The sequence below is a fragment of the Urocitellus parryii genome, unplaced genomic scaffold (genome assembly GCF_045843805.1).
Source record: "Urocitellus parryii isolate mUroPar1 unplaced genomic scaffold, mUroPar1.hap1 Scaffold_87, whole genome shotgun sequence".
Lineage (NCBI taxonomy): Eukaryota > Metazoa > Chordata > Mammalia > Rodentia > Sciuridae > Urocitellus > Urocitellus parryii.
Genome location: NW_027554208.1, coordinates 188,726 through 215,565, shown reverse-complemented (window position 1 = coordinate 215,565; position 26,840 = coordinate 188,726). Strand labels below are relative to the sequence as shown.

Sequence of the window (26,840 nt, the reverse complement as noted above, 5' to 3'; positions counted from 1 at the left end):
GACAGAGGATCAGGCCCATGCCGCCAGGCCAGGAGGAGAGGCCTCTGTGATGCCTTGAGGGTGAATTCAGGAGTGCTGAGCACCTGTGCATCACTGTGCCTGTGTCTGGTCACTGCCTGTGTTGACACCCTTGAACATGACATATGACTGTCACTGCACAGGTAACGTCACTCCAGCAGTACAGGGCGCTGTGGGTGCCTGCTAGAATTCCTGCATGTGTGCATCTGGACACCAACTGCATGGCCACAGGAGTGGGGTGAGGATGAGCTCAGGCCCTCTCTCTTTGTTCCTTTAAGTGGCAGAGACTAAGGTAGTGGACAGCCCCAAAACACCTTCCTGCATGCTGAGAGACAAGGCATGGCTTCTTTTCAGCTCACAGCTAGCTGCCCAGGTGTCCCAGCAGGGCAGCTCTCCCTAGGTCTGAAAAGGCTACATTCCTGAAGTTTCTAGCTACTTTGCAGGAATGTCTGAGGGAGCCTCATCTGGCTAACCTCTAACCCCTGACCTTCCAGGTTAACTCTTTCTAGACCAATAGTGCAACCAACTGGGTGTCACCTGTGTCTGACACCCTGCCTTGGCAGGTGAACATGTGGACCTGGGTCCATCTGTGCCTGTGTTTCAAGTCCCAGTCTCGGGATATCTGTGATCTGTATCTCTTAGCACACATCCTGTCTGTGTTGGTGCTTGTGGGAAGTATTTGAGGATTTGTGTGCTCCATGAACCTGTCCGATGCATTCAGGCTCAGCAACTACTGTGCTGGCACACAGAAAGTCATGGGTGTGACACACCTGTGGTTGCTCTTTGTATGTCTTTGAGCATGCATGCATTTGTGGGTGGCTGGGCAGCTGTGTACACAGGTGTGCTTCCTCATAGCTCAGTGTCAGCCACACCTGTGGCCCATAAGCTCAGTCCCTGCATGTCCCCCTGTTCTTGGTGGGTCTGGGTGCGCTCCCATGCAGCACCCGCCTCATTGAAGAAGCTGGTGAGCTCAGGCAGAGAAGCCGGGAGGCAGGCCAGGACTCTGGGAACCCGCACTTCCTTGGACTCTACACCTGTGCTCTCACTCTTCCTCTGCATCTCTCTTCCCACAACCCCTTCTCTGGGTAGTCTCTTCCTGGGGTTACACCACATCTGGCGCTCAATAAATGGTTGATTGACTGATGAAAGAATGGATAAAAGGGGGGCTTTAAGAGGCAGGCACTCCAGGATGGGTCAAGTCTGGCGCAGTGGGGTTGGGGGCAGAAGTGCTGACGGCCGTCCCTTCACTCCCCCAGGACGTCTCAGGTCACCGTCTGCACTGCTGCCCGAGGGTTATTTATGACCCTCCTCCCCCTGCCGGCGGCGGAAGAGGCGGCTCCGGCCTCAGCCCAGCGGCGGAGGGCCCAGCGCGGGGGAACCTGGAGCAGCGACGGTGTGGCGCCTAGTGGAGGGCGGGCGGGGCCTCGCGGGTTTGGAGGTGGGGCTTTGGCTTTTGCAGCCTTCTTACCCGTCGGTCTGTGATCAGTAGCAGCTCCGGCCACACCATGTCTGGGTCCGCCGAGACCCCTGCAGTAGGCCGGGTAGCAGGAAGGGGCGGCCCTGCTGCAGCGGCGGCGGCTTCGGGTGCCAGGGCGCAGTAGCGGGCGGGGTGGAAGCGCGGCCAGGCGCCTTCAGGGCCGGCGGAGACGCAACTCCAGCCAGGGCCAAAATAAGTTGCGCCGGCGACCGAGAGCCGGCTGCTGGGCCACCCGGGCTACATGCCGGCGGTCAAAAAGGAGCTCCCGGGCCGCGAGGACCTGGCCCTGGCCCTGGCCACCTTCCACCTGACCCTGGCCGCGCTGCCTCTGCCTCCGCTGCCGGGCTACTTGGCCCCGCTGCCCGCCGCAGCAGCTCTGCCCCCCCGGCTGCCTCGCTGCCGGCCTCTGCTGCAGGCTATGAAGAACTGTTGGCTCCACCACTCCGGCCCTCGCGCGCCTACCTTAGCCTGCACGAGGCCACGCCGAACCTCCACCTGCCCAGAGACCCACTGGCCCTTGAGCTCCTCTTGGCCCCAGCGGCCGCGGACTTCCAGCCGCTGCTGGACAACGGTGAGCCCTGCATCGAGGTGGAGTGTGGCGCCAACCGTGCTCTGCTCAACGTACGGAAACTCTGCCAGGGCAGCAAAGGCCCGTCCATCCGCCACCGCAGCGAGTGGCTCATGCCCAAGGAGTTCCAGTTCGTCAGCGGCCGCCAGACGGCCAAGGACTGGAAGCGCAGCATCCGCCACACAGGTGCGGCCGACGAGGGGGCGCAAGCCGCTGTCCCTCTCCTTCTCTACTGGGGACCCGCGGGTCCGAGCCCTTCGCTCTGCCACTGGGGAGACTTGGTTTTGGCCCAGAGAGTGCGCTGCAGCTCCAGAGCACGTGCTGCCGGGGTGTGAGTGCACACTAGTTGGGGCTGAACAGGTACGTGGGGCCGCGGGAGTGGGGCGGGGCGTGGGCGTGCGGAGCTGGAACAGTGTCAGCGAGACCTGGAGCAGCCCGTTTGGATGGTGACTCCAAAGGTGCAACAATACACCTTTGGAGGCCGGATCGGGGGCACCTGATAAGCGCGGTGAACCTCTGGCGAGGGTCTTGGGAAGTTTGGGACCCGGTAGCGTTTGGTTTAGGAGTTCAGGCTGCGCAGTGGCTGCCCTTTCCTGCGTTGGGGACTGACGCAGGCCTGGGTCGCAACTGCGCCTCCGCTCACCAATTCCCCAGCTCAGCCTTCCACTGCCCGGCCACAGTTCGGGCTAGACTGGCTAAGAGAGGGTGGGGCAGGAGGAGGGGCGCCAGGGCTGAGAGGAAGCCGCCCTCCACCAGGGGAGGGCCTCGCCCAGGATTTGAGTTTCAGAGCCCAGCAGATCCCCTTCTCCTCTGAGAGGGTGGGGCGGGCAGCAGGCTCCGAAGTTGGACAACAGTGGGTTTGGAAGGTTGGTGTGCCTTGCATACACCTTCCGGGAGTGGGGACTGGCTTTGTGGGTGACGGAGCCCCAGAGGATCCATCTATGCCCTGACTGCCCCTCACCAGCTGTGCTCGGCTCTCCTCACAGGAAAAAGTCTGAAGACGCTTATGTCCAAGGGAATTCTGCAGGTGCATCCTCCAATCTTCGACTTCCTGGGCTGTCGAATATCCTCGCCTGTGGTGAGACCTGGGAATAAGCTGGGTTGGGGTGTCTGGACTCCCCTGAGAGCCTGGTGATTTCTAAGATTGGGAGTCCTAACTTCAGCACTCTGGGCAGGCTGGAGGGAATCCTCCCAGGGCAGATGGGGTGGGTGGGGTTGCTTTGTGCTGTTCCAGACCATCCCTGGGAATGGGTGGGAATCCTGGGTCACAGGATCCTCTCCTGTTTGGATGAAGGGCGGGTCCTGCCTGTTCTTGAGCAGCCTCCCTCATGGGTGTCTTGGAGCTACTTCTCCAGCCTTCCAGGTTCCAGGGTCTTCCCACTGTTATTGTCATTCATTGGGCCTGGGGACTTCCCTGTCCCAGGTCTGGAGATCACCAAGTCATCTGGCTCAGCAGAGAGAGGTGCTGGGTGCTGGGGCAGGACTCTTTTGAGGTGTAACAGTGTTAGCTGGCCAGGTTGCACATCTGGGTTATCCCCAGGCTTGAGCCTGAGTGGTGTGTGTCTTGGTGCTCCTAATGTTGAAGTGCTGCCCTGCAAGGGTATGGACCTCGGAGGGTCCATGACATGGAGCCTGGCTGGGGCAGGGTCTTTGCCTGTAGGTGTCCAGAGAGCAAGAACCCCACCTAGGATAGACAATCTCTGGCCTCCCCACTGGCCTGGGGAGCAGGTATGAGACTCCAGGCAGTGAGGAGTAGAGGGTTGATCTGAAAAGGAAATTGCCTCTAGAGAGGAAGCTCCCCTAGTGGGGTACCTCTAGGGACATGGGGGGTGGAGGCTGCTGTTCCTAGGTCCACCCAGCAGTCCCCTCTTACAGGAAGGAGCAGGAGGGGTGGAGGTACCAGTGGTCCTGGAGGGCCCAGGCTGCCACCTTGGGTTTATTCCCTTTGACCGGGTGGTGGGGTATCCTGGCTTCCCCGTGGGCTCTGCAGGATGCACGCTGAGCAGGCTGGGAAATCTTGGACACATGGATGCTGGCAGGGGAAGGAGAGCCACAGGCCCAGCCCACACCTGGTCTGTCACAGTCACAGCCTCAAGCCGCCCGCCCTACACACTTGAGTCTACAGGAGCACAGGGCACCTGTACAAGAGCTCCCCAAGCAGGTGTGCAGAAACACCTTTTGCTTGCTGTCACATACCTACTGGGCAAAAGATTGAAGTCCCTCTCCATCGTGGCACCCCTTCAGGCAGCTGGAACTGGACGGGATCCTCTGGGTGCCCACCTCAGACTAGTCTGGGTTCTCTTTCCTGTTTGGATGGGAGTGCCCCACAGTTTCCAACCTGCCACCCCTGAGGCCTGCCACAAGAGAGGGGCAGAGGGTGACCTGAGCTCAACATCTGCCATCACCTCAAGTGGCAATCTGAAGCTCAGAGAGGGATGGAGCTGCTGCCTTTCTGAAGCTCCCTGGTTCCTGCCCTGAGTGAAGGGCACTTCAGACCTGGGCCTGCCGGCCTCTCTGTGCCTGGCCGCTTCCTTGGAGGTATCTCCATGGATCCCCTTTCTAGCCCCAACCTATTGGTGCACAGAGGCTGTCTCTACCCACCCTTGTGGCCAGTTTCAAAGGTGTGTGCACTTCATGGTCACAGATACTCCAGGGGTAGAACATGGTGTGCATGTGACTGTGCATGCTGGAACCCACTCTCACCATTTCAGAAGGGGTCAATTATTGGTTAGGAGCCAGCTTCTCAAATCTGTTGAGCAGTGGGGAGCTAAGTCTCTGATGTATGGGGGGGCATGTGTTCCCCATCCTTGGGCAGGGTTAGAGTGGCCATCTGGGTTCTCAGCATGCTCCCCCATAGAGTTACCCCCAAGAGCCACCCCAGACCTAACCTTCCAGGGTGCTTTCAGTGCATACCAGGGACTGGAAGATCCTGTGCCCAGCTCTGTGCCTCATGTGGCTAAGACTGGCATATAGCCTGGGCTCCTTCCCAGCCAGCCGGTCCTGGCCCCCTTCCAAGTAGCAGTCTTATAGACTCTGTGTCCCCCTCTTCTCTTCCCACAGGTGAGAGGCAGAGAGATGTTTACTCCTAGTCTGGGTTCTACTTTCTGTTTGGATGGGAGTATTTCTGCCACAAAAGAGGGGAAGCAGGTGGCTTTGAGAAAATACCCCTTTTCTTTTCATGAGAGTATTTCACCTAAGGCTGAAAGGTGACTGAGGAGAAGGGCAGAGCTCATCTCCAGATGCCTGGCACTGGGCTTTGGCAGGCTGGACAAGGCAGAGCCATGGGCCAAGGGGTGTTGAAAATGATACCAAACCTATGGATTGACAGAGGCCGAGACATAGGTGGGCACTTACCACTGCCGTCTCCCTGCGCTCTGCTGTCACTGGACCCTGTCATCCTGTGGGCTGGCCCTGAAAACCCATTGGCCCCATGCCATGTGCCCTTATATTGCTGGGTCTATTTCACTCACCATGTTACAGAGGGAATCAGGGTATCCTGGGCAGACCCCAGCAGATGTGTGAGGGCAGGTGTGGGGGATACTGTGGCTCCCAGAGCTGGGGGAGGGAGCACTGAGCTGGGCAGAGCCAGGCGTCCGGAGATGATGTGGTGCTGAATCTGAAGAGAAGCGTCCTTGCAAGGACAGGACTCCATGCAGCAGCCCACCTCAGGATCCTGGATGACCTGGGGCAGGGACCCTCCTTGACCCCTTCCTCACTAAGCTCATGGGTGTGGTGAGGATCAACTCTTTCTGGCAATGGGAGGACTGAACAGGAGAGGAAAGTAGATACTCTGAAAGCCCATGTAGCCTCTGAGCCAGCAGCCTCTTAACCAAGTAAGAAAAAACCTCTGTACACTGGAAAATAACCAATGACTTTTTTTCTTTTCCCTGGGGCATCAGGACCTGGAGCCAGGAAGGGTAGAGAAATGCCAGGACTGGGGCCACACACTCATGTCCAACGCTCTGTGCAGAAATGTGTGAGCTGGGTGCAGAGCTCCAAGCTTGAGCATACACAGCACCACACACTTACACATGGTGCAGGGGGGACACTGAGGAGAGAAATGAACCATCAGGGCTGGGGAACAAAGGGTCAGGGCTGTCAGTGCTCTCGGGCAGCCTGTGGCTCCCAGGCCTGCAGATTGCATGGGACCAGCAGTCTCAGACAGACTTCCCCTGAGCTGGGCTCTTCATGGTGCTAACAAAATAGCAAAGAGGGGCTGGGGCTGCCGCTCAGTGGCAGAGTGTTTTGTGAGGCCCTAGTTTCACCAGCACTGCAAAAGAAAAAGAAAAGTGACTTTGCTTGTTGATATTGCTGTAAGTTTTCAGGACTGACAGAGGAGATGGGATGTCAGCCAGACACGTTGAGAGGGACCTGCTCCCTGACTGCACACCCACCAGGACCAGCCCCATGATCCCTGCCCCAGGCTGTATGCACAATCCCAGAAGACTCTGGGGACACAGGGAAGGAGCTGAAGGTCATAGCTTAGGCATCCCCAGGGCTCCCTGCCACAGGGTGGGTACCCACACTCAGGCTGGGCAGGCAGAACAGCCCACACTCTGCTGTCCTCACAGGCTGTGCCTACAGCAATGAGGCCCCTGGGCCTTGGCCCAGGCCCAGGAGGCTGATGTCTAGCTCAGCCTTAACGTTCTCCTCCTCCTGCCCAGAACCGGGGGCGGCTGGCGGACAAAAGGACAGTGGCCCTGCCCCCTGCACGCTCCCTGAAAAAGGAACAGAACCCCAGCTTTTCTGCCAGTGATGGTGACAGTGATGGAGGTGGCCCAGCCTGTGGACGGCAGCCAGGCTTGAAGCAGGAGGATGATCTGCATGTCCGAATCATGAAGAGAAAGTACTTACTCCAGATCTGGGCGGGGAGGCTCAGGCTCCTATGGAAGGGGGCACGAAGACCAGGGGTCTTCTGGAATGCTGCTGTGGGGCGGGGGTGCAGGCAGAGGCTGTCCTCTCTCCTGAACTGGCGCCCTGGCACCTTGTTCTGCCTCAGCCATGCCATGGTCACTTCTGGGTAGAGGTTGGCCAGCAGAGAGACCCAAGGTCCGGTACCCACCTGGGCTGACACCCACAACCTCCCAGAAATTTGTTTCCTGATATGGGCCTCGTCCTGCCAGCACCTAGGGGTGGGGTGTCTGTGAGTAAGGATGGTGGGGGCTGTGGTGCCTGGTGTTGCCCGGGGCTGTTCAGCCTGCTCCTCGTCCTCATCTCTGGGAGGCCAGAGCATCTCAAGCCCTGGGTTTGTTCAGTGGAAGCTGCCACCAGGTTGAACTGGGCATGAGGTGCCACCCTCATGACTGCCCTGGCTTCTGGCTGGTGGGATGTTAAGAGTCAGGCCCACACCCCGCTGCTGTCTCTGTGCCAGTAATGGAGCCACTGACCCTCTTTTCTCTCCCAGTAGAGTCCACACCCACTGGGATGTGAACATCTCCTTCCGAGAGACATCTTGCAGGTAGGAGCCTGGCTTGGGCAGGGGCAGCTGTTGCCATTTCTCCTGGGTCCCACCCACCCTGCTTCCCTCCTCTACCCATGGTCTTTTGTCTTGTCCTCTGTCCCAGTCAGTGTGAGCCAGTGTGGGCCATGCGGTTGACAGGCTGGTTTGGATGTGTGTCCTTACCTGGCCTGGAAGGTAGGTGGCATGGTGCCCAACTGAGATCAGGAGGCCCATTTCAGCCAAGTGCAGACTTGTGCCAGGCCTCAACAGCATGGGCAGGGTCCTAGACAGCCCACCCGTGGAGACAAAGCATGCTATGAACCTCACCACTGGACTGTCCATTGGAGCCCAACAGCTCTAAGATGAGGCTGTGATTTTCACCTCTCACCCTCCCAGAGACCCACCAGGAGGGAGAATGGTGATGTGTGAGCAGGTTCTTGAAGGATGCATAGGAGTTCACTGGGAAAAGGTGGTCTGCAAAGCTGTGGAGGGATGAAGGATGGGATGGAAGGGAGGAGAATGGGAACATGGCAGGTCTGGCTCAGTGGGATGCTAAAAGGTCTGCACCTTAGCCGCTGGACCAGTTGGGCTTTGTTCTCCAACCTGAGCCAGCCACAGAAAGTTCCTGAGCAGGGAGTGATCAGGTCTGTGTTTTGGAAAGATCCTTCTGGGGACCCTGGAAGGTTGGGGTTTCCTCACATGGATTTGGGTTATGGAAACAGGCTGGGGCCTGTGAATCCAAGACATAGAGGATAAAAAAAAAAGCCAGGAGGAGGTCAGGTGTCAGGGACCTAGTTCCTGCTCCCAAGGGGCAGGGGCTGGTTTCTGGTTATTGGGGCCAAGTTTTTCCTCAGGGCTTCGAGGGGAGCACCACAGGAAGGCCTGATGGGGAGCAGTGGGCACCAAGGGCAGGGAAAGCCTCTTGGGACTCAAGCTGTGGGTGCCTGGCCTCCCAGGCCCAGCTGCAGGAAGGCAGCTTGTCCTGGATCTCTGCCAGAGGTGTCATTATTTATGTCTTCAAGAATGTCTGGATCCTGGAGCCGAATTACAATAAAAACATCTTTAAACTTATTTCCACCTCATTTTGGAGTTGCCAGCTCAACGGATCATTTTTATGAACCCTCATGAACATTGATGACATTTTATGAGCCTTTTACTCTGGACGCTACAGGATAAATTTGCCAGCAAGGCCTGCAGGGAAACCCAATGGCTGTGCCTCCCCTCCGGACCTGCACCTCCTTGCGGTACACCTGGCCTTGGGGTGCGGGGAGGCCCCAGGAGTCCCATGCTGAATTCTTACCAGTACTGGCTGCTGCAGCCTGGCTGTGCCTGGGAAGAAGCAGGCCTGCATTAGTGGAGACCCTGGTCCCACAGAGGATCCAGAGGGGCAAGGATGACTTTCTGGATTTCATTGAAGGGAAGGTTACAGTTCTGGAGAAGAGCACACCCCAGAGGACTAACAGCCCATCATATCCCGTCTGCTAACAGCCCCCAGTGTCTGGACAAGGAGGGCTGTGGACCGCCAGCTGCCTCACACTGGGTCACCAACTGTGTTTGTCCCATCCCGACTGTCTGTCCATCCCCATTGTCAGTCACTCTTCACTGGTCTGTCTGCCTCTTGCATCTGTCTGTCCTCTTCGTCCTTCTGACCAGTCCTGCTGGGGATGCCTGCTGCTGGCTGCAAGCAAAGGCCCAGGGCCCCTCTGCCCTGTGATGCCCCTGCAGCCTGGCTGGCAAGAAGGGCCTTCTAGGTCCCTGACCCTCTAGGGCCCCCAGCTGGTGAAGGCTATGTGAGAGAGTTGGGGTGGGGAGGCCCTCAGGGGGGAGTCGGGTCTCACCCTTCTCCTGGCCTCCTCACAACCCTCCCTGCAGCCTTCCTGACCCTGCCCCAGTCTCCTCCCCACGTGCCACAGCAGCCTGCTGAGGCCTTGCCTGTGTGTAGTGGCCCCACACTGTGAAGACAGGTGCAGAGCTCTCACCTCTACAGCCTGGGTGTGAGTCTCTTGGCATTTTTTTTAAATGAACCCAGCATAATTTGTTCAGTGAGTAACTAAGTGACCAGAACAGGTTTTCAGGACTGGCCCATCTTGGGACCTGAGGAATGAACCCCCAAGGCAGGGACTCGGGTGTGGAATGCAAGGGCAGGTCCTGTCTAGCCAAGGGTGGCCCCCATCGGCCTGCACCTCGAGAGCCCGGGTAACCCCCAAGTGATACTGAGCCGATCGCTGTCATTGAGGCTGGTCCCAGATGCAGGTGCTGCTGGGGGTCCAGGCCAGGGCTCACAGGAAATTACTGTGCTCACCTCTCCAGTCCCTGGAAGCAGGAAGTGTCCAGTGCACTGTGGGGAGCAGCTCCATGGCAGCTGCAGCCCTGTACCCGGCCAGCCCAGGCCCCTTCCCCATGCTGAGGACAGCAGTTCTGTCCAACATCCCACATCAGTGAGGATGATGGGGGATGAGCCTCGTGAGAATAATCCCATAAAGTACTTACTCCCCACCTGCCTCCCGCCTTCATGGGGTGGGGGAGAACCTACATCTGGGTCTCTTAGGGGCTCTGGGGCCGCCCCGGGGTATCTGGTGCTGAAACTGATCTGCTTAGGGCCTGGCCCTGGATTAGCCTGGCTCCTGCCGGCCCAGGCTGGGGGCTGGGGGCTATTTAATAAGGTTCAGGGTCGGTTCCTAGGTCACTGTGAGGAGGCTCTGCTAGTGTCAGTGCTGCTGAAGAGGCTGCTCCACCACAGGTGGGCCGGGAGGGCACTGCTGGGGGCACTGGGCTTCCCTGCCCCTGCTCTGGCTGGCCTTGACTTCCTGTCCCCTCCTTCTCTGTTGATGATGGGGTTGCTCACATAACCCCAGGGTGCCCCACTTTCTCCTCCCTCTTCTCTCTGGGGCTGTGGGTGAGGGCTCAGCAGGAGGGAGAAGGGACAAAGAATCACATGCAGGGTGATTCCAAGGCCAGGCCTGGGTGCACCCTGGGGATCACAGGTGTCCTGAGCCTGCCAGGGCAGATCTTTTTATCTACAGTACTTTGGTCTGAACCTCAGTTTCCTGATTTGGAGAAATGAGGGCCCCAAGAGGGTGTTGCAAGTTTTAACCAAAGTGGCATGTGCCAGGTGCTTGCTTCAGAGCTGGCAGCACATGGGTGACAGTGTGCCCTCTATATGTCTGTCCTGTGAGACAGAAGGCCGTCCTGTCCTCCCTCTGAGGCAGGGAGCAGAGCACAGCACTGCCTCTCTGGAGAGAGGAAGGTGGGAGGGGCTGCTCTGGCTCTGCACAGACCAGCTGGGTGCTGGAGTGGGGTCCAGGTGCCACCGTCTCTGCTTTCTCTTGGCCTGCCTGCTGAGTGTGCGTAGTTGTGGCATCCCAAGCTCACAGAGGTAAGCGCACACATCACCATGCTCAGTGCACACTGTCCTCAGCCCCAAGCACCCTTGTACTCATGCTCATCAGGTTGCACTGCCAAGGCTCATGGCTCCATCCTCTGTCTTGCTCTGCTGCAGCCAGGACAGTGACCTTCCCACACTCATATCCAGTGTGCACTGAAGCCGCCACCTCATTATGCCCGAGCACCAGAGCCGCTGTGAATTCCAGAGAGGCAGTGTGGAGGTTGGCTTGGGACCCACAGGTGAGGAGGCCCCTGTGTCCTGAGGGCGATGATGGGGCTGCCAGGGCCACAGCAGCTCTGCCTAGGGACAGCCACCCTCCCTGTGTCTGTTCAGCAGCTCTGGAAGCCTTGGCGGGCAGCCAGGGAGGCCAGCAGAGGAGGCGGGAGGTGTGAGGCCGGCTGTCCCCTGGGGCTCCATGTGATGGTAATTGTGTTAATCCCAGCCAGTTAGGCAGACTGGCGGCCCAGGGCAGCTCCAGCGTGGCTACTGCTGGGGTGGGCTTGGAGTTTCGAGGCCGACCACCCCCTCCTCACAAGACAGGCACAGGCAAAGACCTTCCAGAGCTCACCTCCCACCAATGCCCACCTCCCACCAAACCCACAGGGCATGTCGGCCTGGTCCTGCTTCTCAGGGGTCCTGGGAGGGAAAGGGCCCATCCCCTGCAGCCTGAACCGCTTCAGGTAGGCCAAGAGGGTGCTGGCCCAGGAGCTTCCAGGGCCACCAAGGAGATCTGGTTCCTGGAGGCAACAGGAACTCAGAGGGAGAGAGCAGCTTGGGGACCCAGGCAGTCTCCCATGGAGCAGGTCATGAGGGGTTGCAAGATGCCACCGCTGAGAGTGGGCACAACTTGACCTCAGGGGCCTTGTCACATGGACCCTGGACAGGGTTGTTTCTGACAATGGCTACTGCTCTGGGAAAGCAGGGTGGGCATCACCCACCACCCTGGACACTCCCAACAGAGCCCCCATGAGCCCAGAAGGCCCTTTTGGATGGGGGTGGGGGTTGCTTCTGGAGCTGCTTTGGAGGTGGCTGATAAAATCTAATTGCCCCATCGATCGGGCGGAGCCGAGGGAGCCCCTCAGTGATTGAGATGTTCTGAGGCAGCAGGCCCTCTCCTGCCTATGTACAACCTCCTCAGGTACACAGACCTGCATGTGCCCTGTGTGTCTCCTGCAGGGCTTGCTCACCCTGCCAGGTAGCCCTCCACACTCTACAGTGAGTGCAGGTCACATGCTGTGCATAGCAGCCAGGATGCTGTGTGTGTGTGTGTGTGTGTGTGTGTGCGCGCGCGCGTGCACCTGCCAGGTCTGCAGCTCCCCGTGGGATTCCTCTGGGCCCTGAAGTGGTCTTTACCTGTCACCATGTCTACTTCCTTCCTGTGGCCCAAGGGGGTGTCCTTCGAGCCACAGCTTCCTGGGCTCTGGACAGGAAGGATCCCAGAGGACTGAGGAGCTCAGCGCAGGTCTTGTGACTTTAAGGTCCACCCCTGGTACGTGTGTCTGCCTCCTGTCACTGCCTACATCAGGTGTGACTCTGAGCTTATGCAGTCTCCTCAAGGCAGCTACAAGGCTGGGTCTCACTGCGGGGCACTCCAACCCCAGTATCACCTCCCCCAAGCTGTGACTCTCAAGCTCCCCAGGAGCAGAGAAGCCCAGCAAGGAGGCGGGAGTTGCCACTGTTGAAACAGGGAACAGACTGCAGAGGTTACCCTTGCTGACCCCTGAGCATGTACAGGGAGCAGGAGATGGGCAGCAGGTGTGGAGAGAGGCTGCAAGACCCACTCCCTGCCTGGTGCGCTCGGGGTGCCCTCCTGCTTGCTGGACTCTGACACGCAGCTCGTGATGCCCATGTGCACCTGAGTGCCCTCCATCTGTCCTACAGGGTCTGTCTAACCTGACCCCTCATGCAGGCAGTGGGGACTGCCCCCTGTCTTTGGGGCAGGGCCTGGGGCCAGCCAGCTAAACCAGTGGCAGTGAGGTGGCTGAGATCAATAAGTTATTAGCATCATTCTGTCAGCTGTAATGTGGAGATTGATCAGTGCTCTGGCTGCCGCCGCACTTCCCTAGCCTGATAAAAACGACAGATTAAAGGAATAAGGAAAAGGAATTAGGCTCCTGAGCTGACAGCAGGGCTTCCTGGGGGCACAGGTTGGGGACCCCCAAGTACCAAGGTGTCATGAAAGGCTTGAGTTACACAAGGAGCAGCCCTCATCCCCGCCACCCTGGGTCTTCAGAGGCAATAGGGTCTGACCTAGAGGCCAGGATGATGACCTGCTATCAGCAGAGCCCCCTGATGTCAGGGTCCTCAGGAGGAAGCAGAGCTTGGGGGTGCAGGGACAGGTTTGGAGAGGGACCTATAGATGTGTGTGGCTTTTATTTTCATTTCATTTTTATGGTACTGGGGATGGAACCCAGGGCTTCTTACATGTGAGGCAAGCACTCTACCAACTGAGCTACATCCCCAGCCCTGTGTGCAGCTTTTGATGTGGAGATGTGATCTCTAGAGGGGATAGTATAGGAATAGGCAGACCAGGAGCCAGGCACCTAGGGTCTGTGTAGGGCAGGTCAGCTGTCCAGGGGTGACCCTTGGAGCGCAGAGCCTGGCTGGGCAGGTATGTGCTTGCCAAGGCTGAGTGCAGGAAAGAGGAGGGTCTGGGCTTTTGGTGCAGAGAGGAGGGCTCCCCTGAGCACACCCCTGGTGTGGGGAGTGACATGTGCCTTCCTGACTGACTCTCTTCCCCAGCACCTGCACAGCCCACCCCAGCCCTTCTCAGAAAGGGAAGGTAGTTCTGTTCTCCAGGAGAAGCTGAGGTGGGCTCATGAGCACACATGGGAATGGACTGGCTGGTTAGGGGCAGCCAGAGGCCCTTGGGGACACAGTCACAGTCACGTGTCACACCCATCACTTCTATTCAAATGCAGCCTGGGGCCCAGGGTCAGGGCTGCCCTGTTTCCTTGCCTTGCTCCATACCTGTCATGATATCCTCCAGCCAGCTGGGCTCACCAGGTGGAAGCCTGGGACCCAGGGCTGGCAAGGCCTTGCCCACCAGCACCCAGGATGCTCCTGAGTGGAGGGGACTGGGGCTCACTAGACTGAGCTGGGGCAGGGGTGGGTCTTCCCCACCTGGTCTTCCCTGCCTCCTCCTCCAGTCCCTGAGACTGGGTGTGGCTCACTCCACCCTCTGCAGGTGGCTTGCGAGGCAAGAGACTGGGCTGCTCCCCGAACGTCACCAGTGACTGCTCTTCAGAGAAGAAGGCCCGAAGCGAATCGAGTGTGAGTCTGAGTACCCTCGAGGTGGGAGCCCAACCCAGGGAGGAGGGACAGGTCACTGGAGGAGGAAGCAGTAACTGAGTGCTTGGAAGTGTTGTTAGACCTTCCAAAAGGGGCAGGTGTGCACAGAGGAGGGACTTGGGTTTCGTAGCAGGGGTGGAAGTTCTTAGGCTTAGGCTTAGGGTGAGGTGTGCCTTCCCTACTTGCCTCTCCGCCTGGGTAGTATTTCAAGGAAAATCCCCTCCCTATGTGCTACCCCAACGCAGAGACTCTGCTGCTGCCAGAGCTGCAACCCAGCATGGCGCCTGAGGACCACTACCACCGACTGGTTTCCGCTCTCAGTGAGGCTGGCAGCTTCGAGGAACCACAGCGTCTCTACCACCTGGGCCTCCCCAGCCATGGTATGTGACCTCCCCACCTGCCCCCATACCTGTGTACACTCTCAGTTGCCTCTCCACCCCAGAAGAGGGTGTTGGCTGCTGACATCAAGACCAGGATTGGATCTGTCAGTGACCCCCAGCCCTTTGTGGGTAGGCGATGAGGCCTGGCTGCCCCAGGTCTTGTTCCAAGTCCCCACTTTTCATCACATTCTCAGGATCCCCTCCAGGCATGCACACAGCTTACTCAGGGGTGAGCCCAGGTGAGAGGAAGGGGTAGGGGCTTGAGTAAGCCTATCTGCCCCCTATCCAGGAGACCCTGTGGTCTGTGCCCATTCTCCTGACTCCCACAGCAGTTGGTGCACAAATTTAAGTCAGTGGACGCTGACCTGTGGTCACATTCAAATAGTGCCAGATCTTTGTCCTGCATGGGGGGCAAGCCTTCCAGAAAGACAGGACCACTAAGAGGTAGCTGTGTTTGGCCACCATGGCCTCCTGGATGCCAAGAGAGGCCCAGCTAGAGGCTGGGATGAGGCTCTTACCCCTCTCCACTCACTGGGTCTGCTCTGTCCCTTGTGGTCATAGCCCAGGGAGCAGTCAGATACCTGTCCAGCTGCACTCTAGCCTCACAGGCTAGTCTCCTGCTAGGTGAACTTGGCTTTTATGGTAGGAGGTGGATGGGGTGCTGTGAAGGGGCAAGATTTCCTCTCCTTGCACAAGGCACCAAGAGTCTGAATAATTCACCAAATGTTAATAATTTAAAAATCTTCCCTTTTAATTGCTTTGCCTGCTCTGCCTGGGGCCCGCTCTGCAGGCCTATGTGGGGGAGGGAGCGTGGTTGCGGCCGCCAGGGAGCTGCCTAGGAGCCGGCTGCAAATAGCTGTGACCGCGGGCTGGAGGGCTGGGGTGCAGGCCCCGCTGGGATCGACGCGGGCAGCTGAGCCAGCTAGGCTCTGCGGGCTGGCACCCAGCCCAGGGCAGACCCACCTCCGCTTTTCGGGTAATTAATTTATAAACAGAGGCAGCGGCTCAGCGGCAAAGGTATGCAAAGGGGGGTGGTGGGGACTCGAAGGCCCGGCCCTGGGCAGGAGCACAGTGCATCAAACCACTGCACGTCGCAGCGTCCAGAGATTGTGGCTGGTGTGCCTGCAAGGATGCGTATGCATGGGCCTGGTGTGGTCTTGCTGGATGCTGACTGTATGCAACCACTGCTGGATGACCGATGTGAACGGATGTTGGTGTATGCTGGTGTGGAGCTGTGGCCATGTGTACAGGTTCAGTTTCCTGCCTCCCATCTAGGAGACGGTCACCTGGTGGAGTCTGGAGACCCACTCCTAGACTTGTCACAGTGACCTCCAGGACCTGGTCTATGCTCTCATGGATCTGTGCACAGTCCCTCCCCTCAAGGCTCCAGCCTCAGGTTCCACAGCCTTGCGTACCAACACTGGGCTTTCCTCCCACCTCACATTCCTTTCAGGTCCTCCTGCAAACCTGTCTCCCCTGCCCTGGGGCTGCTCCTCTGGCCCCAGTGACTGACATCAGGCCTGACACACAGCAGGGATGGTGTGGAAGTGGGCCCCTGGTTCCCTTTCTCCTGGGCTCCCCTGGGCCAGTGTCCTGTGCTCACTAGGATGAGGGGAGAAGTCCAGGGAAGGCTGGGCCTCAGGGTCGCTGCTGTTGCCCATCCCCTACCCCCCCACCCCCAGATCTCCTGAGGGTCCGGCAGGAGGTAGCAGCTGCAGCTTCGAGGAGTCCCAGTGGCCTGGAAGTTCACCTGCCCTCATCCACAGCAGGTCAGCACCGGAAGCAGGGTCTGGCTCAGCACCGGGAGAACACTGCTCCAGCTCCAGCTGTTGCCCGGTCCTTCTCAGAGAGGTACTGGGGCTTGGTATCTGACTTCTGCAGGCCCCATAGCCTGCACCTTCCACCCACTTACTCCTCCCTGATTGCAGCTGCACAGTCATGTGGGTATTGCCTGCTTTGGGTTTAGGGTCTGTTGGGCAAAAAGTTCCTGCAGCTGGCTGAGCTGGGTAGAGGCCCAGGAAAACATTTCCAGGGCAGTATGTACCTGGGTGCCAAGAACCCTGGGCAGGAATGTGAAGGGTCACTCTTCTTTGTTGAGCAACTGGGATCCAGCAAAATCCAGGTGCCCCTGGGACAGTGAGGGGGGGATGAGGTTGGGGAAGCAGAAGGCAGAGCGGCTGGAAGTCTGGAAACCCAGCCCAAAGTAAGTCGGGAGGGGTCGGCCAGAGGACTAGAACTGGGGGAGGAGGGAAGCCCGCTTCGCCAATTCAGACACACTAGCGGTCTGGGGAGACCGCCTCCCGGGCGGGCGGGGACAGGGGGCGACCTGTACAGAACAGGGAGGCGCTCAGGGATGCCCCCCTCCCCCCCCCCCCCGCAGCGGGCCGTCTCCAGTCTGGCGCACCCCCTGCCCTCCACAGCGGAGCTCGGCGTCTGCAGCTGCCACTGCCTCAGGATTGCGGCTAATTACGCTTCGTGCCCCCGGCAGCGCTGGGCCCGCTACGGGGAGGGGGTGGGGAGGAGGGCCCCGCGCGGTAATTACCGCTGCAGTCACCACGGCCCTCCGGGTTAGCGCCTCCTTCGAGATTAATTGGCACCGCCAGGGGGCGAGAGCGGGGGCAGCGCTCGACCTAGAGCCATAACGAGCGGCACATCGACCGCCCGCAGGGCCAGCAATTAGCGGCGACCAGGATGCGCTTGGAGACGGTTAGGGGAATCTGGGGCGTGGAGGGGGCCGGGCAAGCCACGCATGCCCCTCAGTCCTGCCTTTCACAGGGAGCTGTCGCAGCCGCCCCCTTTGTTGTCACCCCAGAATGCCCCCCACATCGCCCTGGGCTCCCATTTCAGGCCCCCTTTCTTGGGGGTTCCATAGGCTCTGTGCCAGACTCCAGGTAAGGAATAGGCAGGTGTGCACGTCTTTTATGTCCTATGGGCACGCTCATTGAAACTGGTCCTGTAAGGTCGCCCATTAATGTCGAGGATGGACCAAGGTGGTGCAGAGGGCCAATTCATCAGGCCAGCACCATTTGACCACTTGGCCCTGGTCTGTCCCTTTTCCCCAGGGTACAGCTTCCTGCCCCCCGCCCAGGCGGAGATGCTCCCCCTGCAGCAGGAGCTCCTGCGTAAACAGAACTTGGCCCGGTAGGTGCGGCCAAAGCCGGGAGGGGAGGTGGGTGGCACTAGCCCTCAAGCTGATCCTACTACTCCTGGCCTAGGCTAGAGATGTCCGCGGAGCTGCTTCGCCAGAAAGAGCTGGAGAACACACACCGGCCACAGCTGCTGGCACCTGAAGCGGCCCTGCGTGCCCCAGACAGAACAGAGGAGCTGCAGAGGCGCGGGGCCATGCTGGTACTGAAACATAGCTCCGCGCCGCTTCGCCTTCACAGGGTGTCTCTGGTCCGGAGCCTCCAACCTCACCCCGGGAGCCTGCTGGCAGAGCACCGCGGAAGGGGGGGCCCTAGTTCTGCCTCAGTTCGGCCCAGCGAATCCAAGGAGACAACAGCATCTGGGCTCTGGGCTCAAGATGTCTCAGAAGAGCCCCCCAAGGACTCAGATGGAGAGGACCTGGAGATAGCACCCACAGGGGGCCGGGGCTCCACCCCAGGTCAAGCCCTAGGAGGGACCAGCACTGAGGGAAAGGGGCTTCTTTCAGGTTCCACCCTGCCCCCTCCTCTGTCCCTGGGCTTCCCCTACTCGGTCAGCCCGTACTTCCACACAGGTGGGTGTGGAGACCCAGGCCAGCCACCCTTGGAGGTCTTGTACGGGGAGGGGGTGCAAGGCCTCCACAGTCGAAAAATCTTAAGTCATGGATTGCATGTCTCTAAGCAACTAAGGCAAGCAAAGGTCAGCAGACCAGTGGGGTATGGGATGGGAGGAACAAAGCCCTAGTGACACCCACTCACACCTAGGCACCATGGGGTGACTCTTTGCTGATGGGGAGGTGGCCACATCCCCTGAGGACGTCAGCAAGTGGACTGTGGATGATGTCTGCAGCTTCATTGGGGGCTTGTCTGGCTGTGGGGAGTATGCTCTGGTGAGGCAGAGCTGACCTGGGTGTGCAGCGGGCCTGTCACTTGCCCTCCTCTCCCTTCCCTACACCCCTCAGCCCCACCTGCTCCTGCCTCATGCTAGCCCCTGCCCAAAGCAAAAGGGGATTCCTTCATTTGACCACTCCCTGAAAGCTACACAGCCTGCTTACTCTCCCTGGCTGCTCTCTGGACCTTTGCTGTGTGGGACTGATAGGCCTGACCCTATCCCTGTTCTAGGTATTCAGAGAACAAGAAATTGATGGGGAGACCTTGCCCCTGCTGACAGAGGAGCACCTGCTGACGACTATGGGGCTGAAGCTGGGGCCCGCCCTCAAGATCCGGGCCCAGGTAAGCATGGACAGTGGGCAGAGGGCATAAAGGCTCTTTGAAATCACCCAATGTCCTTGGCAGGCACCCATCCAGGCTTTTCTTTATAGGTGGCCAAGCTCCTGGGCCGAGTTTTCTACATGGCCAGCTTCCCTGTGGCTCTGCCTCTGCAGCCGCCAACCCTGCAGGCTCCTGAATAGGAGCTTACCTCCAGAGAGCAGCCCCTGTCCCCACCAACAGCCAACTCCCCCTATGGGGGGAGCCACCCACCCACTAGCCAAGCCTCACCCAAACCAGAGAATGGAACAGCAGCAATACTCCCAGGGGCCCCAGATGCCACCCAGTCTCTGTGTTGAGTTGGCCAGCAGGCTGCCCACAGTCCCAGCACAGGATGCAGTGGTACCTCCCCCACAGCTTTCTCCCTTTCAGATTTGGATGCAGAAACACCAAGAATTTTTAAAAGGAAAAAATGTGACTTAAAAGGACTGAATGAGTTTTCAAAAACTTTCTGGGGGTGAATGCAGAGGTCCACAGACAAACCAAAGACAAAGGAGTAGAGGAACCAGGGAGCCACCTCTGTGGAGCAGGCTGCTGTGACCTGGCAGCAGAACCAGCCTCCTGCATAGGGCTGGCTCTTGCTGCCCAGGTCAGCACAGCTCTTGGTTCATCTGGTCTGTCGTGCTGTGACAATAAAGCCCTGTCCACTGTCTACTGCCCTCCTGCTGCACAGACACTGGCCTCAGGGCCTTTGGGGTACTGCAGGAGACCCTTAGTCCTCCTCCGAGAGCTGCAGATCCTCTAGCTCATCCTGGGGCCCCTGGGCCAGCTGCCACAGCTCACCAGGGTCCAGCTCCGCCTCTGTGACTGGGCCTTCATCTGCAGGGAGAGAAAAGGCTACATAAATTCTGCTTATCGGGAGGAAGCCAGTCTTGGAGGTTAATCATCACTAATTAATCACAGCATTAATTAATTTATTGCTGCACTATAAGCTGGCTGCTAGAGCCCATGAGAACAGAGCAGCTGGCTGGGCACCCCAGGGAGGAGTGGGCCAGGCTTGGGGCTGCCCTCCCATGGCTCTGTTGCCAGATGGGATTAAGGACCAGATCCCTTGCCCCAAGAACCACTCACATTCTGAGTCTGCTATCCTCCTCATCCTGGTGGTCCTTATCATCTTCTTCCGCCCTGAGACCCTGCCGAGTTCTCAGGGACCCATGTGTTTCTGTGAACCCAGAAGAGTCCATGATGAGCCCCCCCACCCAGCGACCACCAGCAGAGGTTCACAGGAGGGTATGCCACAAGCTAGAGGACCACCCTTCTCTCCACTTGCAGGTGGAAGACCAAACAGAATAGTTAGAAGTAGGCATGCTTAGCAATCAGCACAGAAAACACTGAGGTGGGGACCCCTCTGGCTGTGAGGTCCCACATCCATCCACACCCTCCCCATCTCCAGGAGCACATGCTTCAGCAGGGGCAGCCCCCACCTCTCTCCCAAAAGTCTGTGGTCTCCTCATCCTTAGTACTGTCCAGGTCAAAGAGGTCTTTAAATTCCTTCCTGTCCTCATCCTACCTGTCCTCTATCTTCTGCCGTTTGATCTCTGGGAAGTTCAGATTTTCTAGCTGGAATAATCAGAACCAGAGGAGTAGGTAGGCATGGGCAGGGGGTTCAGAGAGGCCAACACTATTTCCCTCAGAAGCCTCCAGCATCCCTCAGGAGCACCCTGCTTGGCCACTTGCTACTTGACAACCTTTCTGCTCCCACATCCGTATCATCCCTCCCAGGACAGCCAGCACCTTGGTGGCATGCTACTCCAAGTAGTAGTCTCTCAAGTCACCCCAACTCATAGCCACAGCCATGCCCAGGGTCAAAAGCTAAAGCCCTTCTTGCCTCTTCTACCTGCCTTCCTGGGGTCCACAGGCTGGCCTGTGTGACAAGTATGTGTAGCCACTCCATTCCCTCCAAGACCCCTACCCTTGGGAGATGCCTGGCTGTGACAACTCCTGACACCACCCCATAGGATCACCACCTCCTCAAACAGCCATAGTCCTCCGATGCCCCACCCACACCACCACCAAGACCCCATCAAATCTCTGCCTGGTCCTAAAAGTCATGCCAATGTGCAAGATCTGAATCTAGCTGACCCACCCGCTCCCTTGGCACCCCAGATGTACCCGCTCTTTGCCACTGATCTCCAGCTGTATCTCGCGGTCCCTCAGCTTCCGCCAGTGGCTATAGTACCTGGTGAGTGGGGTCCCCTCTTCTCGGGCCTGCTTCTCCCAAGCATCCTAGGGGTGGGGCAGTTCAGAGTCATGTCCCACTATGGGAAAACCTCAAACCCAGCCATTCCCTGACAAGTGCCCTCAAGCAGCACCACCCCCACTCCAGATACCAGTTCCCTACTGACCACTGCAAGCTGGTCAGAGACACCAAAAGAGACCCTCTGGCGGTGACTGTGGATGTGCTCTGCATTCTCCTGCACCTTTTCCAACAAGTGGCGCATCTGCTGGCAGTAGTTGGCCACCTTGCACTCCCGGAGGAAGGACTTGAACTGCAGAAATGGGGGGCAATCAACCCAGCAGGCAGACAGGAAGTCCAGGGCCCATCAAAACCTCATGGCAACTCCAGGGAGGTCCAGAGCCCAAGTGCACACAAGTGGGCAGTGGGCCACAGATGAAATCAGGCTGCTCTCTAGCCTGCCCATCTCTGTAAATAAACCTCTTCTGGCAACAGCTGCACTCATTCCCTCACATGCAATGAGCTTTCTGTGGCTGCTTTTGTACTGTGGCCAAAGGCCAGTAACCAGACTGAGAAACCATGCAACCATAAATCCAAGAACACTTATTGAAAATACCTGTTTACCCCTACTCTAGTCCCCTATCCCTGAGACCTTTGAATCCAGCAGCAGAAGCTTCCTGACTGCCAGGCACTCCTATCTGGGACCCAGGCCACTGCAAAGTGCCAAAGAACAGCAAGTGACTATGCATGTGTGCACAACTATATGACTGCAGCCTTGCACGCACACACACACACACACACACACACACACACACAACCTGTATGGATGGGCCTCAGATGCAGCTCAGTTGTGAGCAGCAGCAGTGACCCTCCCCCATGAGAGGTACAGGCCTGAGACAGGGAACAGCAGACAGAGAGCCATACTCTCATGGGAGAAGCAGAGAGAAACCCCCACCCCAGCCCCAGGACCACATAGGAAATCAGTCAGGGACCAGCCCACCCCAGTGTAAAGACTTCTGCAGGCGGCTGATCTGGTCCCTGGAAGGCTTAGACAGCCTTTCAATGGACCAACATGATGCTAGGATCCTTGGTGAGCCATCCAGACCTGTCCCAACCTGCTGAGTGACTGATAATCTCCTACACCCCCAAGACCAGTACCACACATTGTGGTCCAAGGGGTCCAGCTACAAGGCGATGCCTGTGTGGAGACCATAAAGGATCAGGCTCTGCTACTAGCCCTGTGAAGCTGGGACAAAGACACCTCCTTTCAGTCCCTGTGTACAAAGGTCACTGAGTCCATTAAAAGATAATCAAAGTCCATCATAAAGCATGCCCCGGGGATTTGGGGAGGGAGCCAACCATTGGGTACACACCTGTAAGACAGCAGGCAGTGCCAATTCAGGGAAGGCAAAACTGTGGGCCTGGCCCTGCAGGTACTCCAGCATGAGGTCATACAACTGCTCCACTAGGCCATCCTGAGGCAGCAGGGAAGGACCAAGCTCATCAGGGGATGGGGCCCAGATGCTCAGAGTCCTCCAAATCAGGCTGATGAGTCTGCTCCAGGTCCAGGGTGGGGGCCACAAGGAAGTGTCCACACCTCCCAGCCACACTCAGGCTCATGGGGGCTGGAACTATGAATCCACTGGTCTCCAACCCAGGGAACCAGGAAGGTCCACACCCAAACATCATAGGATGGCAGGACCCTCCCATCCACCTCAATGCTCTCTGAGGTCCTGCTGTGACCTCAATGCAGCACAGCCCTAGTCCCATCTACAGAGACCTAGAGGGCAACTCACCAGGTATGCTTTTTCCTGCAAGTTGACATTCGATAGTTTCAGGACTACAGAGAAGCTGATGGGCCTGGAGCTCATGCGGCTGGGTCGTTTGTTGAAGTCCACCTGCTGGAAAACCTACCCCAGCCAATCCCAGTGCTCAGATCTTAGCTCATAAGCCCATCAAGATAAGGGGTGAACAGCCAGAAAGCAGCACACCCCAAAGCCTGCAGACCCCTCCAAACTCTGTTTGCTTTCCAGAGATCTAGCCCCCTTTGCCTCTTCAGTGGATAGGGCAGGACCAGGAGCACTGGCCCTCCCTCAAAGTCAGGGAGGCCATAAAGACCAGTTTCAGAAGGCCAAGAAGGTGCCCTCTATAAAGAGCCCTGCCACTTAACCTACCCTTCCCAGCATGCAGCACTGAGGCCTGGGCCTGGCAGAGCTTCAACCAGTGTTACAAGGCCAAAGCAACAACAGAAGGACAGAGCACAAGAAGATGGGAGTCTTGGGAGGGTCTGGAAGCTTACCACACCCTCCATACACTACAGGCTGTGCACCCAAGCCTTCCCAAAAAGGGGAGGGAGTGGGCACTCAGCCTGGCCTCTTGGCCTTGATATTCCTCCTCAATTCCTAAGAGACTCACACCCAAGGCAGTGGAGCCCAGGGTACATGCAGGAGCCTGGAGGGGGAAAGGGGCACAGAATGGAAGCCATGGAGAGACCCTAGGTCAGGATGCTGGGCAGCTGAGCTGGGCTCCAGATAAAGACTGATCCCAGCAATAAACAATAAAGTGGTTCCTTCTGGGGGGAGGCCTGACTCCCAAAGGGAACTGCTCTCAACATCCCTTCCTACCCTCACATCAGGGAATAGTAGGCCCAGATGCCCTGCTCACTTCAGCCTCTGTGATCTGCCTTCTCAACCTACAACTGGGCATGGGAGGCCCCACAAGGTGCAGCTACAATAAACCAAGGCAGGGTCAGTGTTCTAGCACTGTCCAGGATGAAGGAGAAAAAGAAACCATGCCACAGCACTGGAAGAAACTGGGGAGACACCTAGAGCCGGTTGGCAGGGTAGGAGGCCCTCAGTGGGGTGCCAAGGTAGAGAGGCCACAGCAGGGGCAGTTAGGAATCACACCTGGCTGTCACAGGGAAACAGATTGGCTTCCACAACAGCTTCACAAAGCACAAACAGCAACCTGCCTCAGTGGAAGGGAATGGGAACAGGCATGGGTTCCCTTTCCTTGTGACCTGGAGACAGCGAGTCTTTGAACATTCTGTGGGCTAAGGCCTAACCTGACACTAACCTTCCCCCTCAGAGCAGCACTGGTGCTCAAGTGCACATAGTGGTCCAGGCAGAGCCTTGGAAGCTCTGAAACCACAAACCTGGGTTTGAAACCCAGCTCTCCTGCCTGCTGCAGTCCTGAGCAAATATCTCTGTGGCCAGAGTCTGTTCCCTGACTGCATGACATATGACATCTGCCTCCAAGTGGTCTGGATCACATGATATAAAACATGTCAGATACCAGCTCAGAGTTTCCCTGAAAGTAACCCTCAGCCAAGGTCACTATGTTGACAGGTCATGGCTGGTGAGATCATACCTGCAGCAGAACTGGGAGCAACTTTACAGTGAAACAGCAAACATGGAGGGCTCAGTAAGGTCCAGTCCAGAACCCAACTGAACCTCTGAGGACAGGCTGCTGGAGACACAGCCCTTGTCACTGGGTGCCTGCCTCCAGTGGGGATTCAGAATGGTAAGCCCATCCTGGCACAGGGCTGCCACAAGGAGAGCCAAATTACCAGTTTCCAGCAGCCATCAATCCCCAGCAAGCCTAAGAGATTGAGCAGGCAAAGAAGCAACAGGCCCAGAGTACACAAGGAGCCAGTTCCCAATAGTTGTGACAGGGCAGCACCAGCATAGAGGACCAAAGAGAGGGGCCCAGAAGGGTGAAGAGTTTCAAGATGGTGAGAGTGGCATGGAGTGTTCAGGGCCAAGATCAACAGAGGAGGAAAGTGAGAGGATCCTTGGATGAAGCCACTTGAAGGCCATCAGAGCCATGGGAAGTGTAGAGAGAGGACGTGACCAGAGATTCTGGGCTTGAGGAGGGAAGGGAGGGCACGGAGTCCAGGAGTCCTTGGAGATGTGCTGATACTGGTATGAGTAGGGAGATGACAGCCCAGTGATCTAATTCTGATAGACAAATCACCCAGAGACTCTGGGCCATGGCGTCTCCATCATAGACTGAAGATCCTCATAAGATCTTCCTCCAAGGGCAGTTTGGTGACAAGAAGTAGACCCAGGGAGAATTGGGAACAAAATGTCTCAGAGATATGACTAAAATTATAGTTCCTTACCTGTGATCCTAGACCAAGTAGGGACTGTGGAAGACCAGGGATGTGGGCAGGGATAAGCCTGGGCTAGCCCCAGAAATAACCAGATTGGGGATGGACAGAAATAGAAAGGGAGAGGAATTGAGGAGAAGTCTGCCCTAATCCCTAGGGAATTAGGATCAAAGCTGAGCTCAACTGAATGAGGGCCCCTAAGAATAGTACTTCCTAATCCTGGAGCCTGTGAGTGTATTATGGTTTGTAATCACAGGGACTTTGCCCAAGGGATGATGTTAAGGGCCTGAGATGGAGGATTATCCCAAATTATCTGGATGGTCCAAGGTAGGGGAAAGAGGGAGGTGGGAGGTCAGTATAAGAGAAGGAATGTGAGAATGGAAGGAGATGAGGGAGAGAGAGAGTAGGGAAAGAGAAAGAAGAGAAGATGGGAGAGGGAGAGGGAAAGAGAAGAGGAGAGAGGGGGTGGGGCAGAGAAAGCCAGAAAAATAGATTTGTAGATGCTGCACAGCTGGCTTTGAAATTAGAGGAATGGATCAGGAGTCCAGGGATGTGGTATCCTCTGGGAGCTGGAAAAGGTCAGGCAATGGTCTCTTCCTGAGTCCCTAGAAGGAGCCTGGCCTCCCAACACCTTGGTTCTAGATCCCCAGGATGCATTCTGGACTTCTGACCTCCAGGCCTGTGACAGAATAAATGCATGTTTTTTTTTTTTTGAGCCACTGTAGTGCAGTCATCTATTTCAGCAGCCACAGAAAACTCCCACAGGATCGAGGCACTCATTGAGACCCCTCCACAGCCCCTGCCCATGGTGACACAGGCATGACCATAGGCCCTGAGCCCCAACCCTGCTAACTTCCATGGTAGATTAGAGATACTGGAGCTCAGGGACTGCCTGAGCCGATAGGGTGGGGCTGGGCCACAGACTCACCATTCATTCATGGTTACAGAGTGGCTGGATCTCTAACCCTGCTAGTCACTGCCTCACAGAGAAAGTCTCAATACAGGACCTAGTTTTACTGCTAATATCCACAATTGAATGAAATACTCCCAATAAATAATGACTTCCCTGTCACCAAAGGAAGATGGCAGGTGACCTTCTGTGCCACACACTTTAAAGAATCACTATTTCTTGGGCCACAAATTGGTCACCTATGTGTACATCAGAACCCAAGTCCCCTCAGTGCTGAAGCCTTGATAAAACATTTTTCCACCTCTAACTGTGGTACAAGATGCTCTGTCTCATTTCCCTCAAGCAATGTCTTAGAAATTATGAGCACCTATTTCCTTGTACACACTGGTTCCCTGGGAGTTAGGAGCTCATTGTTGGCAACTGTCTGAAGTTCTTGGCAGACCTTTTGTGTAGCAGTTTTCTCTTTATCTTGCTCCTATTTCTCTTTTGTACCCACACCTACCCTTGGATAAGGAATTGAAGTGGGCTCTGAATTTAAGAGTTTGGGAAGCCAATGACATTGGTGTGCCCTGAATTCTGTGGACAGACTTGTTATCAGGAATGGGGGTTGTGAATATGTGTGGGTAGAAGATGAGTTGGGCAAAGAGGATGAGGGGATTCCAGGAGTCCACC

At 57.3% G+C, this 26,840-nt stretch overlaps 1 pseudogene; it reads left to right on the top strand.

Moving 5' to 3' along the window:
• Positions 1-1,736: 1,736 nt before the first annotated feature.
• LOC144253042 (sterile alpha motif domain-containing protein 11-like) lies at positions 1,737-19,658 on the top strand (annotated as a pseudogene).
• Positions 19,659-26,840: the final 7,182 nt, after the last annotated feature.